The 14,142-nt window shown below is 42.7% G+C and overlaps 1 long non-coding RNA gene across 1 annotated transcript in view; it reads left to right on the plus strand.

The window, feature by feature from the left end:
- LOC125942204 (uncharacterized) overlaps positions 1 to 8,203 on the plus strand; it is a 13,038-nt gene extending 4,835 nt beyond the window's left edge. The window contains exons 2-4 of the long non-coding RNA XR_007464895.1: positions 5,749 to 5,805; positions 6,832 to 6,952; positions 7,989 to 8,203. This is a non-coding gene — a long non-coding RNA (uncharacterized LOC125942204). The remainder of the gene's footprint in view (positions 1 to 5,748; positions 5,806 to 6,831; positions 6,953 to 7,988) is intronic.
- Positions 8,204 to 14,142: the final 5,939 nt, after the last annotated feature.

Here is a 14,142-nt window from a genome sequence, read left to right on the forward strand (position 1 = left end):
TTACTTCTTTTATTGAAGACCAATCATTTAAGTGGTTATGCATGTGCTTGACAAAATAAAGTAATGAAAAGTGACGAAACATATTTTTCAAAGAAAGGTTATGTACACACACAATATACGAAGGTAACAACTACATCAATCTGCATGCCACTGCTATAGGTCCCACGACCAATGCAACTGCAGTACAGGCTGTGTAGAGCTGTCAGATCAGCCAGCCTTTAGTCCGTCTAGCTTGCTTTGCTGTTCATTTCATGTATACAAACCAAAAAGCAGCGTTCTACAGTCTTATGTTTAAGATTATGAAAGGTTGCCCGACACTGTGCCTTGCAACATTCACAGGCATCTGACTTACTAGAAGGCACCATTTCTATTAGCAACAGTAGGTGAAAGGTAAATAAAACTCAAGTACAGACATTGATTTAAAGGACTTCACCATCACTACATTGTAAAATAATAAGATGGTTTCCCAAAGGACGAAGCCAGCGCCATGTGCGTGCACATTGCTCACCAGCTGCAGTGGCTTCATGTCGACACAGGCGACTTGCAAAGATATCTTTGTGCTTGAAGATAGGTGCATGTAAAGCACCACAGTCCTAATAAAACTGCTCTTGCTGTATACATATACAGGGTGTCCCACGTAACTTGCGCAAATTTTAAAATGAAAGGCGCGTCAGAAGCAAATTGAACCAAACTCGTACCATTCGCACTGGCCTATAGTAACTCGGGCCATTTTTTGTTTTCCCCATAACTCGCTCACTAATTAAGTTTAATTACCCAACTTTTTCATTATTGGCTGAGGACCCCAAGTATGATTCGCAGATTTGTAGAGCACCTTCAGAAACCACTGGTAGAGTTGATTCCTGTGCGATCCGATCGTCTCACGTAGTCCTTTTTTCAGGGTTGCAAAGAAAGCCCGCGAAATGTGAAAAAAGAGACACATGATGGAGCACTTGCACAGTGGTATCGTGCTGCTTTCAAGCGTGCGTTCGGTGAACAAGGTCAGCTGCATCGCGAGTGGCAACGGGGAAGTGGCAAGGCATTGTGATGGTTGTAGGCTGCTGGGCCGGCGGCTCCCGTTGGAGGACGGCGCAAATGCATGCTGCTGGGCCAAGCGCTGCCGAGGAGGTAGCGATAAAGCGTCCAAGAGTGCTAAAAAAAGAAAATAGCCTTTTCATTCTGTTTAAGGAAGGAAAGGGTAAAGCGCTAGAGGACTATAGAAGGTGATGATGGCTGCTTCAATTTCGCTGGTGGGGGGGAAAAAAAGAAAGACCTCGCCGCCATTCATTAGGTGCTCCTCAGGCGCCCATATCCCTTCGTGTTCTCGACTGCTTCATAATTTGGCTTTAATCTACGCAGAGCAGCAGACATGCCGTATTCCAATGAAGAAAGAGCGGATATGGTTCTGGCTCTGCCTCATCAAGCAGCCATTGAAGGCAGGCAGTTAAGCTGTTTCAAGGCTGGCATCCAGGTACCCGTCCAAGCTCAATGACAATTGTGCGTGCACATGAGACGCTGAAACAGAATGGGACATTTGCCATGAAACGACACAAATCTGCAATTTTTGGAGAGGAAGCGGAGACAGATATTCTGTCCAAGTTTTCTGCACACCCCCGGGAAAGTGTCTGTAGTGTGGCTGCTGAAGCTGGTGTGTCGAAATCTTCAGTGTGGAGAATACTGAAGAAGAGACAACTTCATCCTTACCATGTGCAGTTGCCCCAAATGCTGGAGCCCCATGACTTCCAGAGTAGAACAGACTTTTCAAACTGGATTCTAATCAAAACAGAAGAGTACCCAGGTTTTGTTAGCAAGATCCTGTGGACCGATGAAGCTAACTTTTCGCGCAATGCCCAAGTGAACATTCACAACACTCGCTATTGGCAGGACGAAAACCCTCACTGGGTTTTGCAGGCGCATGATCAATATCAGTGGTCCTTTAATGTGTGGTGTGGAATTTACAGTGGCACTAACATTGGGCCTGTATTTTTTTACTACATGCTTGCCGGTGAACAATATGTCAACAATATCCTCAATGGGCCACTTCAGGATTTTCTCTGCGAAGTTCCATTGGCTAGGATCAAAGATATCTGGTATCAGCATGATGGAGCTCCTGCGCATGGCAGTCGCAAAGCTTGCAATTGGCTGGATGAGGTTTTCACGCAGCAGTGGATAAAGCCACATGGGCCCATTTCCTGGCCAGCAAGGTTACCGGATTTAACCCCCTGAATTTCTTTCTTTGGGGGTCCGTCAAGAATCAAGTATACCGGAGAACAACCAGATCATCAGCCAACTTAAAGGAAAAAATAAGACAAGTTTGCAACTTCATTCCCGAAACCATGATCAAGAACGCCACGTAAAATGTGCTAAAGAGATGCCAGAGTTGCATTGCAGCAGATGGCGATCTGTTTGAACACGCATTATAATCATGGGACGATTTCGCTAGTACTGACCACTGAAAGAAAAAAAAACCTACTGCTAATGCTCCCTCCCACCCCACTAGCACCCCCCTACTTCCACATCCTCCACATTGTCACCCCCTCTCACGCATTCCAAGTTCAAAAGTAAATAAAAAGGTATTTCCTTGTTTTCTTTAGCAGTCTTGAATGTTTAGTCTCCTCGGCAGCACTCAGCCAGCAGCATGCATTTGCGCCGTCATCCGACGGAGCCGCCAGTTCAGCGGCCTACAACCATCACAACGCCTTGCTGCTTCCCTGTTGCCTGTCGCGATGCAGCCGGCCTTGTTCACCGAACGCATGCTTGAGAGCAGCACGATACCACTGCGCAAGGGCTCCGTCACGTGGCTTTTTTTTCATATTTCGCGGGCTTTCTTTGCAACGCTGAAAAAAGGACTACGCGAGATGGTATCGCACAGGAAACAACACCATCGGTGGTTTCTGAAGGTGCTCTACAAATCTGTGAATCATACTTGGGGTCCTTAGCCAATAATTAAAAAGTTGGGTAATTAAACTTAATTAATGAGTGAGTTATGGGGAAAACAAAAAATGGCCTGAGTTACTGTAGGCCAGTGCGAATAGTATGCATTTGGTTCAATTCGCTTCTGACGTGCCTCTTATTTTTTAAACCTTGGCTCAAGTTATGTGGGACACCCTGCATAACGTCATCACTGCCACTACAAGGGCGATATGAGATGGGATGCCCGATACATAAGCTGCCAAGTTTTCAAATAGCATGAGACTTGACATGACTGTGATGGGGCTAGCCATTTCCTTTTTTTGTTTGGATATGCTGTTCAGTTTGTGCATGTTATAGTGCAAGCATGCCACCAATGGGGTTGAGCATTAGAAAAATCAAGTACACTGCATAAATACATTAACATTTGTGCAATAAAAATGTTTTCGGCTCGAGAGCTTTTGCTGTATACAGTGACCTATAGTGTCAAAGTAAACGTCAAGGATTATTCTAGAATGTAGAGAAATTCACTTCTATGGTAATGAAGAATGTTACAAAATGTGACGTCACCCAGCATGTTACACTAGGCATAGTAGGCAGAGAGACTGTGCTTGCACATTTATTGGTGCACAAGGGGAGGCCTGACTTGGATGTCAATGGGGACTAGAACCAGGGACTCGGATTCCAACTTCACTGCTTTAGCTAAGTGCATTTACACAGTAGAAATATCTCATGCCTACCAGGCACAGCGCTATATGGCATGAAAGGAAACAGTTGTCATCATGTGCTTCTTTTGCTCAAACTAGTCTGTGATGCACAAGTGTTTGTGCCAACTGTGAGCAGCACATGAATTGCTCTGGAACTCGCCATTGCATGGGTATACGCGCGCACAGAAACTAGTACAGTAGCTGCTGGAGAATTCAATAGTAGCAAGAGCAAGCAGAAGGAAACATTAGGTGTCTTATCACCAAAAATGAATTCACAGTGCTTACCTGCACTGAACCACATGCAGTATATCCTGTGGTTTTGGAAGTGCGTTGGCTATCTCGAGGTGGAATGTACCATTAAATGTGGAGTACAAACTCTGATACCCATGCATTCAGTCAGATCTTCCAGATTAAGAAGATACTAAAACTCCAGAGGAAAACTTGTAAAACTACAAAATGGCAACATTATTTGGTAAGTGAAAGGTTGTTTCCAGTAGAGAAGCACCTGCATCGACAGAAGCTGTAAGCTGCAGTAAACGTTATACTTAAGCAAGTGAGTGCACTGACGTTACACAAATAATAAACACGATTTCACTACACAGATGAAGCATACCTCATCTCAAAACATTGTTCTCACCTTCTGCTCTCCTATTCGCCAGATAAGCGCTGCATACTAAGACATACTCTCAATCTTTAGTGCAATGCCTTTGTCACTGCTAACCACAAGTTAAGCACTATACAGTCAGGTGTAATATCAGCATTAGACTGTTCTCTTCAGCTCCTACTTTGTGACTGATGAGCCGGCTGTGTTTCCACGAGACCGGATCCAGCTCCACAGGGTCGCCACAGGACTGCAGGAGCATGGACACCTGCATAAATAAAGTTCTCTATTTTTCACACACTGCAAGTAAGTGCCCAGAGTCTTTATCGATCTTTTAACTCACGGATACAGGCGTACGCTATCCTTTACGTTCAATAAAGAGGTGTAAAGATCGACGAAAAGCTCTTGAACGTGTGTTTTCTAGCTTCGTCGCAATGCATGGGTGCTACGCGGTCAAGCATACGCTTGCTCAACAACACTAATGAACAATGCATCGGCACGATGTAATGCTTTGCCACTAAAGTCATCCGAGAACACACCTCACTTCCAAACCTATCCCCCTGCGACTATAAAAATTGAATATACTACCGTCGCAACAAACTCACCTCGGACACGGCTTCTTCGCCTTGCCGGTACGCATTCTGTCGATTCTGTGCTGCCAGCTCGGCTAGGGACGAACGGCGCTAACAACTTTCGTCCCCGTAGCGCACAAGCACCTCAGAATCGTTACGGATCTGCACTGTAGAGCTCTCACAAGGGTATAGTGTTGTGAAATTACATGACGATCATTTTTTCTTTAGCATACATTTGTTCCGTATTCATAAAGTGTTTCCGTTCCCGCGCACCTCCTGAAGTGTGCGGCATGTTGACCTTGCTCAACGACACTAATGAGCATCGCACGACATCGGCACCAATAAAGTCATCGGAGAAGACACCTCACTTCCAAACCTATTCCCCTGCGAGTACAAAAATTGAATATGCTACCGTCGCAACAAAATAGTGACCAACTCACCTCGGACACGGCTTCTTCGCCTTGCCGGCCACGCAGTCTGTCGATTCTACGATTCTGTGCTGCGAGCTCGGCTAGGGACGAACGGCGCTAACAACTTTCGTCCCCGTAGTACCTAGGCGAAGAGAAATTTTAGGGACCGAAAGTCTTCACATTTTTTCTCTCTCGCACCCACTACTCCTCGCGCATGCGCAGAAAGCGGACAACTCCAAATATGATGTGCAAGTAAGTACATACAGCTGTAGTTGGCTTAATCGCTGTAGGATATTTTGTTGTAAAAGTAGAATTCTGTGTACTATTTTACTGCTGCCATGCAGAAATACTTTTTTTCTTGTACCAAGGAACACTGACAGCGTTGAATGAAATTTAATGTGGTGTGGTGTATTCTACTAATTTAATTTTAAAAAATTTTGTCTGTCATGTATCAGAGATTAGTTTACCTTGTAGAAACAATGTTGTGTGATCTCTGACGCTACTGCTGTTGTCCTGCATGTTTTGTAATTTTGAAATGTATTTTATTTTAGGTATTGAAGAAGCGGCAACAGCCACAGAAAGTAGCCATCTTATCCAGCACGTTATGGGTGAGAAATCGTAGCAGGCACTTTGGCATATCTTCTTAGCAGTATGATGCGATTTGTTGTAATTTTTTGGCCTCGTTCCTGCCTTATTCATTTTAGTATTGTGCAAATGGTAATACGTTAACATAGAGACAGAGCAATCACTCAAGGGTGAGACATGGCTGGAGGAGACAGGACACATAAGCCTCCTTTGTCCATGTATGAATGTTGCGCGGTTACTCTGTCCTCATCTACCAACAAGCCAAAATTTCTCGTCAGGTACGATTACTAATTCTCTGTTATTACAATTTCATCAACGCAACAATGAAAGGACATATGTACACACACAGTAGCACAAGAGACTTCAAATGATGAAGAGTCATAGAACAAAGAGCATTGCTGGAGCCAATGTTTCGACAAGGAGAATAATACAAGTCCTCTTGTCAGCGTGTTGGCTCCAGTGACATTTCTCGTTCTATCACTATTTACCGTTAAAAGGAACCATTATTGCTCTTGCTGAAGTATTATGCATTATGTAATAAAAATTGGCAGGGTGAAAGGTCAAGAATGTGAAAGTTTTTCTGTAGTCTAATGCTAGATCCAAGACAGGCAGAGAAACAAGAATAAGATTTAGAGAAGCACTTTGTTAGCACTACCCAGTTGGCCAGCTTCATTTGCAGCTTGCACTTTATTGCATTAATAACCATAGAAATTAGTAAATAAATTAGCTTGATTTACTTTTGTCAAGAGATGCTCAACTTGGATTAAGGCAGGTTAAAAAATATACAATGACATTTTAAGATGGCAGGCTTGCAGTTGATTAGCACACCACTTGGTGGCATGAGCTCAGGTTCGGGTTGCACACTCTTTTTCGTCTTTGCTGGCATTTTCATAAACATAACTTTGGCTTCGTTATTGTTGGGGTTCTAGTGTTGTAGGAGCTAACTGTTTACCTTTTTTGTATTAGTAACCACGTTACATGGACAACTGCTGCATTTTTGTAAATTACGACATGGTAGGACTTGAAACATTTCCGCAAATTTGTTGCAGGTAGAACTTGGCGGCTCCTGCTCCTGCCTTCCACCACCACCCTGTCCCGACTGCTTCCACTAGAGAGTTGGCAACCTTAGTGATGATGCCAAGCAGTCCGATGGCAGACGGCAAGATGCAGGTAAATACATGCAATCCAGCAGTGTCTTGACTGAAGCAGCCTGTAGCCACTCAGCAATGAATTAACCTTGAAGTAGTTCCACTATTCCACGTCCCTCTATTGGTGCAGCAATGCTCAAGTCCACGCAATTTGTTTTAGCCGCCAAAAAGCTATGTGGATTAGACGAACCACGATGCACATTTTGATACTAGTGGAAACCACTTTGATTTGAAAGCAATACAGTGTGCTCTCAGAAGTGATATTTGGCATATTTTTACTAGGACCGCCTAATTGTTAAACCTGCGGATAAACATACGCCAAAACAGAGTTTTCTGCGAGTTCATCTTCATCTTTGTGCGTTTCTGCATGAGATATATATTTCTGAAACCATTGTGCGTACACTACATGTCCTGAGCACTTGGATCACGTTAGTTTACAGCTTTTGCTAGAAGCCATTTCTCTGAAAATAAAAATAGGTCATTTTGCCCATTTTTAACGGCCCATAATAAACTGATGATCAAGGAAAACAATTTTAGGTGTAAGGCTTCATTCTCCAGAAAAAAATTTGTTCTGCTCTCACATTGAAGAAACCGGTATCTTGGCTATGCCTTTCGGTGCCTTAGAACAAAATTCACATCGAACTTACACCAGTAAAAAAATGTTTCACCTGGAAATATTTCACAAAATCATAATTTGTCTGATATTGAAGGGCCTCCAATTTTTCAAAAGGAAATCCGAAATGGTCGAGGGCTAGGTTGGGGGGGGACAGTTTGTATGCAATAGCCTTCTTACAGAAATGGGGCATACGGAGGGCCAAGTAACATACACCTGACATTACGTTAAGGTGAAGTTATTGATTCACACAAGACAAAATGACAAGTATCCCATCCTATAAGTAGTTCCTTACATTTATTTATACTTTCTGCACATTTATTTACCTTCAGTCAGGTGGCCTGTGTCTGTTTTCATTATCTGCTATGTGTAGATGGTAAGATTCAGATTTGTCCTATGGTGAAGAATATTTTGATGTTTATAGATGTGGGCTTCTGTTTTTCAGGTTGCTGCGAAATTTTACCCGAGCTGGGCCACACACTTGAGCCAGGCCTCTTGGAAAGGATGCCATAATCAGACTCCACGCGTCGATGTCAGAGGATGCCAGGGATCAAGGCAACCTGTTGTGCCCCACTATTCAATGTTTGGTGACCCTTCTATATGTTTCACCTATTTCGCAGCTGTACCTCGGCTGCCATCTATCCAAACAGCATCGCCAGCTGTGCCGACTTGTTGAACCATGGGCAAATATTGGCATGGAGTGTTCCCTGGGCTTCATGTTCTATTTGCTCTTCAGGATTCTTGGCAAATACTCCTGTTTAAGTTACATGTTTTTAGTACCGACTTTTTAATATTTCCTTTCTCTTGGAATTCTTAACATCTCCTGCTATTATATCTGTATGTATGCCCAGTTTCTCGTAGTTATTTTGTACTTGTGTATGTAATTGATAGGTTCTTAACTGTTGTAATGCGTAAGGCTAAAACACTGACTTACATCATGTTTTGTTCATTTATTGATCTGCAGCGCTGTAAAACGTTCAAGAATTTGAACTCAACTAGTGCCCCATAGCAGGATAAATTCAAGAGCGAAAATGAGCACCTATTTCAAGCACCTGTTATTTTTTAAAAAGGAAAGAACGTAGGAGCATGTAAAAAAACAGTATTATAGTAGGAAAACCTGGCTGCCCATCATAAGTGTCTTAATAATGTGACTTCCTTTCAGTGCAATGATACCAGTGGCACTGGTGGACAACGTTTGAGACATGAAACCCATGATACGCTTGGCATTCGTCAGTATGGCAAATAGGCTTGCCACACTTACGAATGCCAACGGTACTGTAGGTTTCATGCACACATTGGTTGTGTTACACCTTATGAGAATTGCATGTCTCGAACATGAAGGTTTACAGCAGTGCTTTGAATCACCACTATATTTCCTAATTTTCAATATTTATGAATGCAAGAGTAATGGTACAGATCATGTAAAAATTATATTACAGGCTATATGCCTATAGATACACGCTTCTGATGACACAGCACCGACATGTGGTGGCGGGATGTATGTCTTTATTTCAGATTTAAATATTGCCTTCCAGGCCTGGGTTAGTCTACTACATTGAGAGCCCATGCACTAGAGGGAAGTGAATTAAACTAAGAATGATAAACTTCAAAATATCTTGTTCGTGGCACTAATTTGACAATCAGCAAGGTTCTTTCTGCATTCATTTCCAAATTTGTGATATATTTTATATGACTCGTTTCATTAATGTGAGAACAAATATTTGTTTATTGTCAACATAGTTGATGTTGCCCATTTGCACACCATTCCTTAACAGGCTAAAAATTCAATGTAATAATGGGGTGTTTAAGGTTTTGCGCACTCAGTGTTAAGGGATGCAAATGGTGGCATACAACAGAATGCACGAAAGAACAAAAAAATGCAAGTAGGACATGGGGCTTTGGGGCAGATGCTTTGGTGTGCTATTTCTAAAACTCCCTGCGCTCTGCCTGAATGCATTGTATAACGCTTTGGTAGAATACATTGGCAGCCACTTATTCAGGTGAAATGCTTCTCGAAACAACCTTTTAAAATTATTTCAGTGAGAGATTTGAAAAAATCCTGCTGCATATAGTTTTATATGCAGATTTTAAGTATGTCAGTGGTTTTTGTGTAGCTGTTATATTTTTTTAGTTATGTCCTACACAGTGGCAAAGTATCTGCGGGCACTTTAATGTATATAACAGTTTCACAAGAATGATCGTGCTGTATCTTATTCAGCTCGTAGACCGCAAAGTGCCGATATCTACCCAAACAGCATGTAAAATTACTGAAACTATGCAAAAAATAGGACACTTGAAATAATTTTGAAAGATATTGCAATTTCAAGTAGATATTAGCATTCTATATACCTTAAGAGTATGTAAGCCGAATCTCGTTAGTATCGGACAAATGTAAGTGCACAAAGTTATTTGCATGGGATTGTGAAAAAATTATTAAAGTGTACGGAGCTTTACTTGCATAGTCCCACTAAGTTTACATGTTTCGATAGATATCGGCACTTTGTCATCTACAAAGAGCTAAGTTAGCACAATGGTTTTTGTGAAAATTTAATACAGAAGAAACTGCCCGCAAAGATCATATACATTGTGCCATTGTTTAAGACATAACTGAAGAAATGTAGCAGATTAACAAAAATAACATATATGAAATCAGCTTGAAGAACCCTCTAATTGGCTTAATTTTCAAACCTCTAGTACAAAAAAATACAAGAAAATCATTTTGAGTAGCATTTCCCTTGAACACATGATTTAATAAACAAAACGTGTCCCTTGCTATAGTCGCCTTTAACATAGTGACACAACTTCTATATAATCACATGAAGCGCTTTAGATCACAAGAACTTTATATGAGTGACGTGCAAATGCATTTACTGAGAGTAAATTACAGTCGTTATGTAATCTGCTCTTAGGATGACTTGGGATGAGTAAAAGAAGCCTTCCTCATGTCTCTACTTTCTGCGTGTGTCTTTCAGCTTTTTCTGTATGTGTCTTTTACAGCTGCATGTGTGCAGCTGAGTTCAGTTTAGTTACCACCTGGTCTGCTTCCTTCCTTGTCCTCATGATTCATGCGCTATCGTTGTCATGCAAAATGCAGCTACCTGTGCTACATATTTTGCCAGCATGATTGATTTATGGCAAGTCTTGTATTAGTGCGTATTGCAATCAGTGAAATTGTTGGTGTCTTAAAAAACTTAGTCCTAAAAAACCATGTTTAGGTCAACTTCAATAAAATGTTTAGCTTAAATATTGCTGTATGTTTTTTGTAATATTGTCAGTTTTAAAGTTTGTATCCACTGTTGCAGATTGTATGAAAGAATAAAATTGATGCACAACTTTTTAATATGGTGTTTTTCAGATCAATTTTCAACTCAAACTAAGAAACATGCATGAGTTGTGTGGGAAAAGTGCCAACAAGAGTACCATAAGGTAAGGCAGCTGTTTTTACTGTTAAATTGGATTATCGATTGCCAACCAGTTGCTGTCTTGAATTTTGTACTGCATAGATTATGTAATCTAAGTTGGAATATTGTTTTTATTGCACTTCATTATCTGGTTCTCCTTTTTGCACCAGTGTAGCCCTTTGTTATATTTCATGTGTATATTATTTGCATAGGAGGTTACATCCTAAGTTCTAAATAAAATTATGTCTGAGGGAACAGTGAAATAGGTTTAGCTTAAGAACCTTTCGACAATATAAAATTATGACTTGTGTTGGGGTGAATCGAACTTTTGCATGAGTGACATACAATTTTATGGTGTCATTATGGTTCAGAGTGACATTGCAGTGTCATCCACATACAGCTGCAAGGTGCATATTGGGTGTTTCTTTAAAACTGTTTCCTTGGTTGGCCATTGATTCCAGTTTAATAGTAAAGAGAACTGTCTGGTGTTCATGGTGATTCTCTGCTGACTGATACATTTGACACTTCCAGAAGGCGGGATCAAATCCCGGCCACGGTGGCAGCATTTCGATGGAGGCGAAATGCAAAAACGCCCATGTGCTTGCGTCGTAGTGCACGTTAAAGAACCCCAGGTGGTCAAAATAATCCGGAGCCCTCCACTACGGCGTGCCTCATAATCAGAACTGGTTTTGGCACATAAAACACAAAAAAGAAGACACTTCCAGAAGACAATAACAAAATGACGGAATAATCACTTTTTGTTGCTAACCTCCCTTGTGCTTAGCTATGGATTCATTATTATTCTATGTTGTCTTTTCACGATAGTCACTTTGCACTGTCGGCAAAAATTTGTGACTCATTTTGAAAAGCGGCTCGACACTGCCAGCAGAGAGTCGAATGACTTACATGGATTGGTTAGATTACTCTATTTGCAAGAGTCCTGCACCAAGCACTAGGGGTATCGCGACACATACAAATGGAGTCATCAGACTCGGCAAGAATAGTTACCTGATTCCTTCAACAGTGGTCATGTGACCCTTTATCTTGAGTCGTCTGACTCACCTAGAATAGTTAACAGACTCCCTTAGCAGTAGTCATGTGACCCTCTATCTTGAGTCGTCTGACTCATCTAGAAGAGTTAACAGACTCCCTCAGCAGTAGTCTTGTAACCCTCTTGAGAGGGTCCAGGAGACTACTAGAAAAGAGTGTGCAAGACTACTGCGTCAGGAGTTAAGCAACCACCTTGTATACATCACAGATAGTCTTCGGACTCTCTGGCGAAAGGGAGTTCGGGTGTCTCCCCCAAAGTGTGTCATATATGTGGCGAGTCCAGACTCTTCGAAAAGAGTAAGGGATACTCCTTTTTTTCTTAGTGTGTACCAGTGGAAAATGAATGGTGCGTTAGTTTTGAGAGGCGGTCGATAGCTTTAACAGGCCATATGCGACCCAACGTACGTTCACGGAACTGTGTTTAGTTTTATGCGCGGTAGTTTTATGACGGGTTTTTAACGTTCTCATCTATTGCGCTTGAAGAACTATGCAGTAATATTCCTTGTTAGCGTGAAACAAACAACTAATCTAATGTTTTTACCCCATCCACGATGGCCTCATTTCGACGGGATCGTAATGTAAAAATGCCCGTGTACCGTGCAGCAAGCAAGTACGCCATGCTCGATATGCACGGTAGTGATTTGTACTTGCGCGGGGCATGAATTGTTATATTCAAGAATGCTATTTATGTATTTACGCGAGGCGTGTGAGGCGTGCGGACAGCGTGAGTGAAAAATACAACAAAAAGCTAATGCATATTGATACAACTGCCTTCGTCAAAAATAAACTCGAATTCTTGTGAGGCTTCCTTGATGGTGCAACGTCTGTACAACCAGCCCTACAATAGTAAAAGCGTCAGCGCTGCATGCCTTGACGGACGCGACAAGTGAGATAGCCGGCATTCAGAAATTCCTTGTCTTCGATTAGGCACGGGCTCCTTTTTCTTTCTTTACAGGTTTAATGGCGATACATGATGTCTGCTAATAACACCTTCTTTGCAAAACGGTAGCCTCATCGCTACTTTGTTTCGCAGCCGATGACAATAAGCTCGGCGTGCTACGTACGACACGTACGGCTGAGCAGTCGGCGATCCTGATCATCTCTGTGCCGGCCATCTTGGATCCCCTCGCGCGCCCCCTATAGTCCGTGTGCATTGCGAATAGTTCAGCCCCACGGGAAGTTGGCGTCAAAGAGGTTCATTGAACAGCGGCACATAATCAGTGCCTTTCAGGATCGGCCCACATTTTTACACACCACAATCTTCAGGGTCGGCCCACATTTTTTTCACTAAGCTATCTTCGGAATCGGCCCACATTTTCACACTTCAAGGTCTTCGAGAGTGGCCCACGAGAGCGGCCAGATAGTCGCCAGATGGTCTTTACAGATAACAGGTTGAACTCGCCAAGAAGTCCTTGGATTAAAAAGTTGTCGCAGTTTCACCTGAAAGGCGAAGCATCAATTGCGATAGCAAATTTGTAGGGAGCTATACTGAGTAATGATATTAGCTTTATCAGCTGTATAAACTTGGACATGCAGCAGCACCGGCAACACGCAGAACTGTTGTCGACGCCGTCGGCGTTTTGCCCGCGTTCGCTCAAAATGCGTGCGGCGTTGGTGACTGTTGCCGGATCCTCTGATATAAATAGGCACTTGGTGCCGCAACTAAACGTCGCCTCTCTTCCCTCCCCCTTCCCCACGGCCTCTCGCGCGTCGGAAGAAGGCGCGTTTGCTCTACATATATGGTGATTGTAAAGGAGGAAAGAGACGCCTACTTCTGCAGCCCTTAAGGCAGCACGGCGCAGAACGCGCGTTTGTTCTCCGCCGTGCGTTCACTCCCCGTGAAAGCGCGCGCCCCTCGCGCCTTTTCACTCGCACATACAGCGTTCGGCGCGCAGCGACGATTTCATCTCCATTGACGTCATACGGAACCTCACGGTGACGGCGACGGCGACGCCGACGGCAGAAATATGCTTTTGAGTGTCCATATAATTGCTATCGCAATAAAATGATCGTGCACCACCGCGGATTGAGCGCTCGTTAAAGGGGCCCCGAAACACTTTTTGAACATGGTAAAAGAACGTCACCGATCTGTTAACGAGGATCCTGTGAATATGTGCGCCAAATATTATTACACTGTATGCTCTAGGG

This window comes from Dermacentor silvarum, chromosome 1, assembly GCF_013339745.2.
Source record: "Dermacentor silvarum isolate Dsil-2018 chromosome 1, BIME_Dsil_1.4, whole genome shotgun sequence".
NCBI lineage: Eukaryota > Metazoa > Arthropoda > Arachnida > Ixodida > Ixodidae > Dermacentor > Dermacentor silvarum.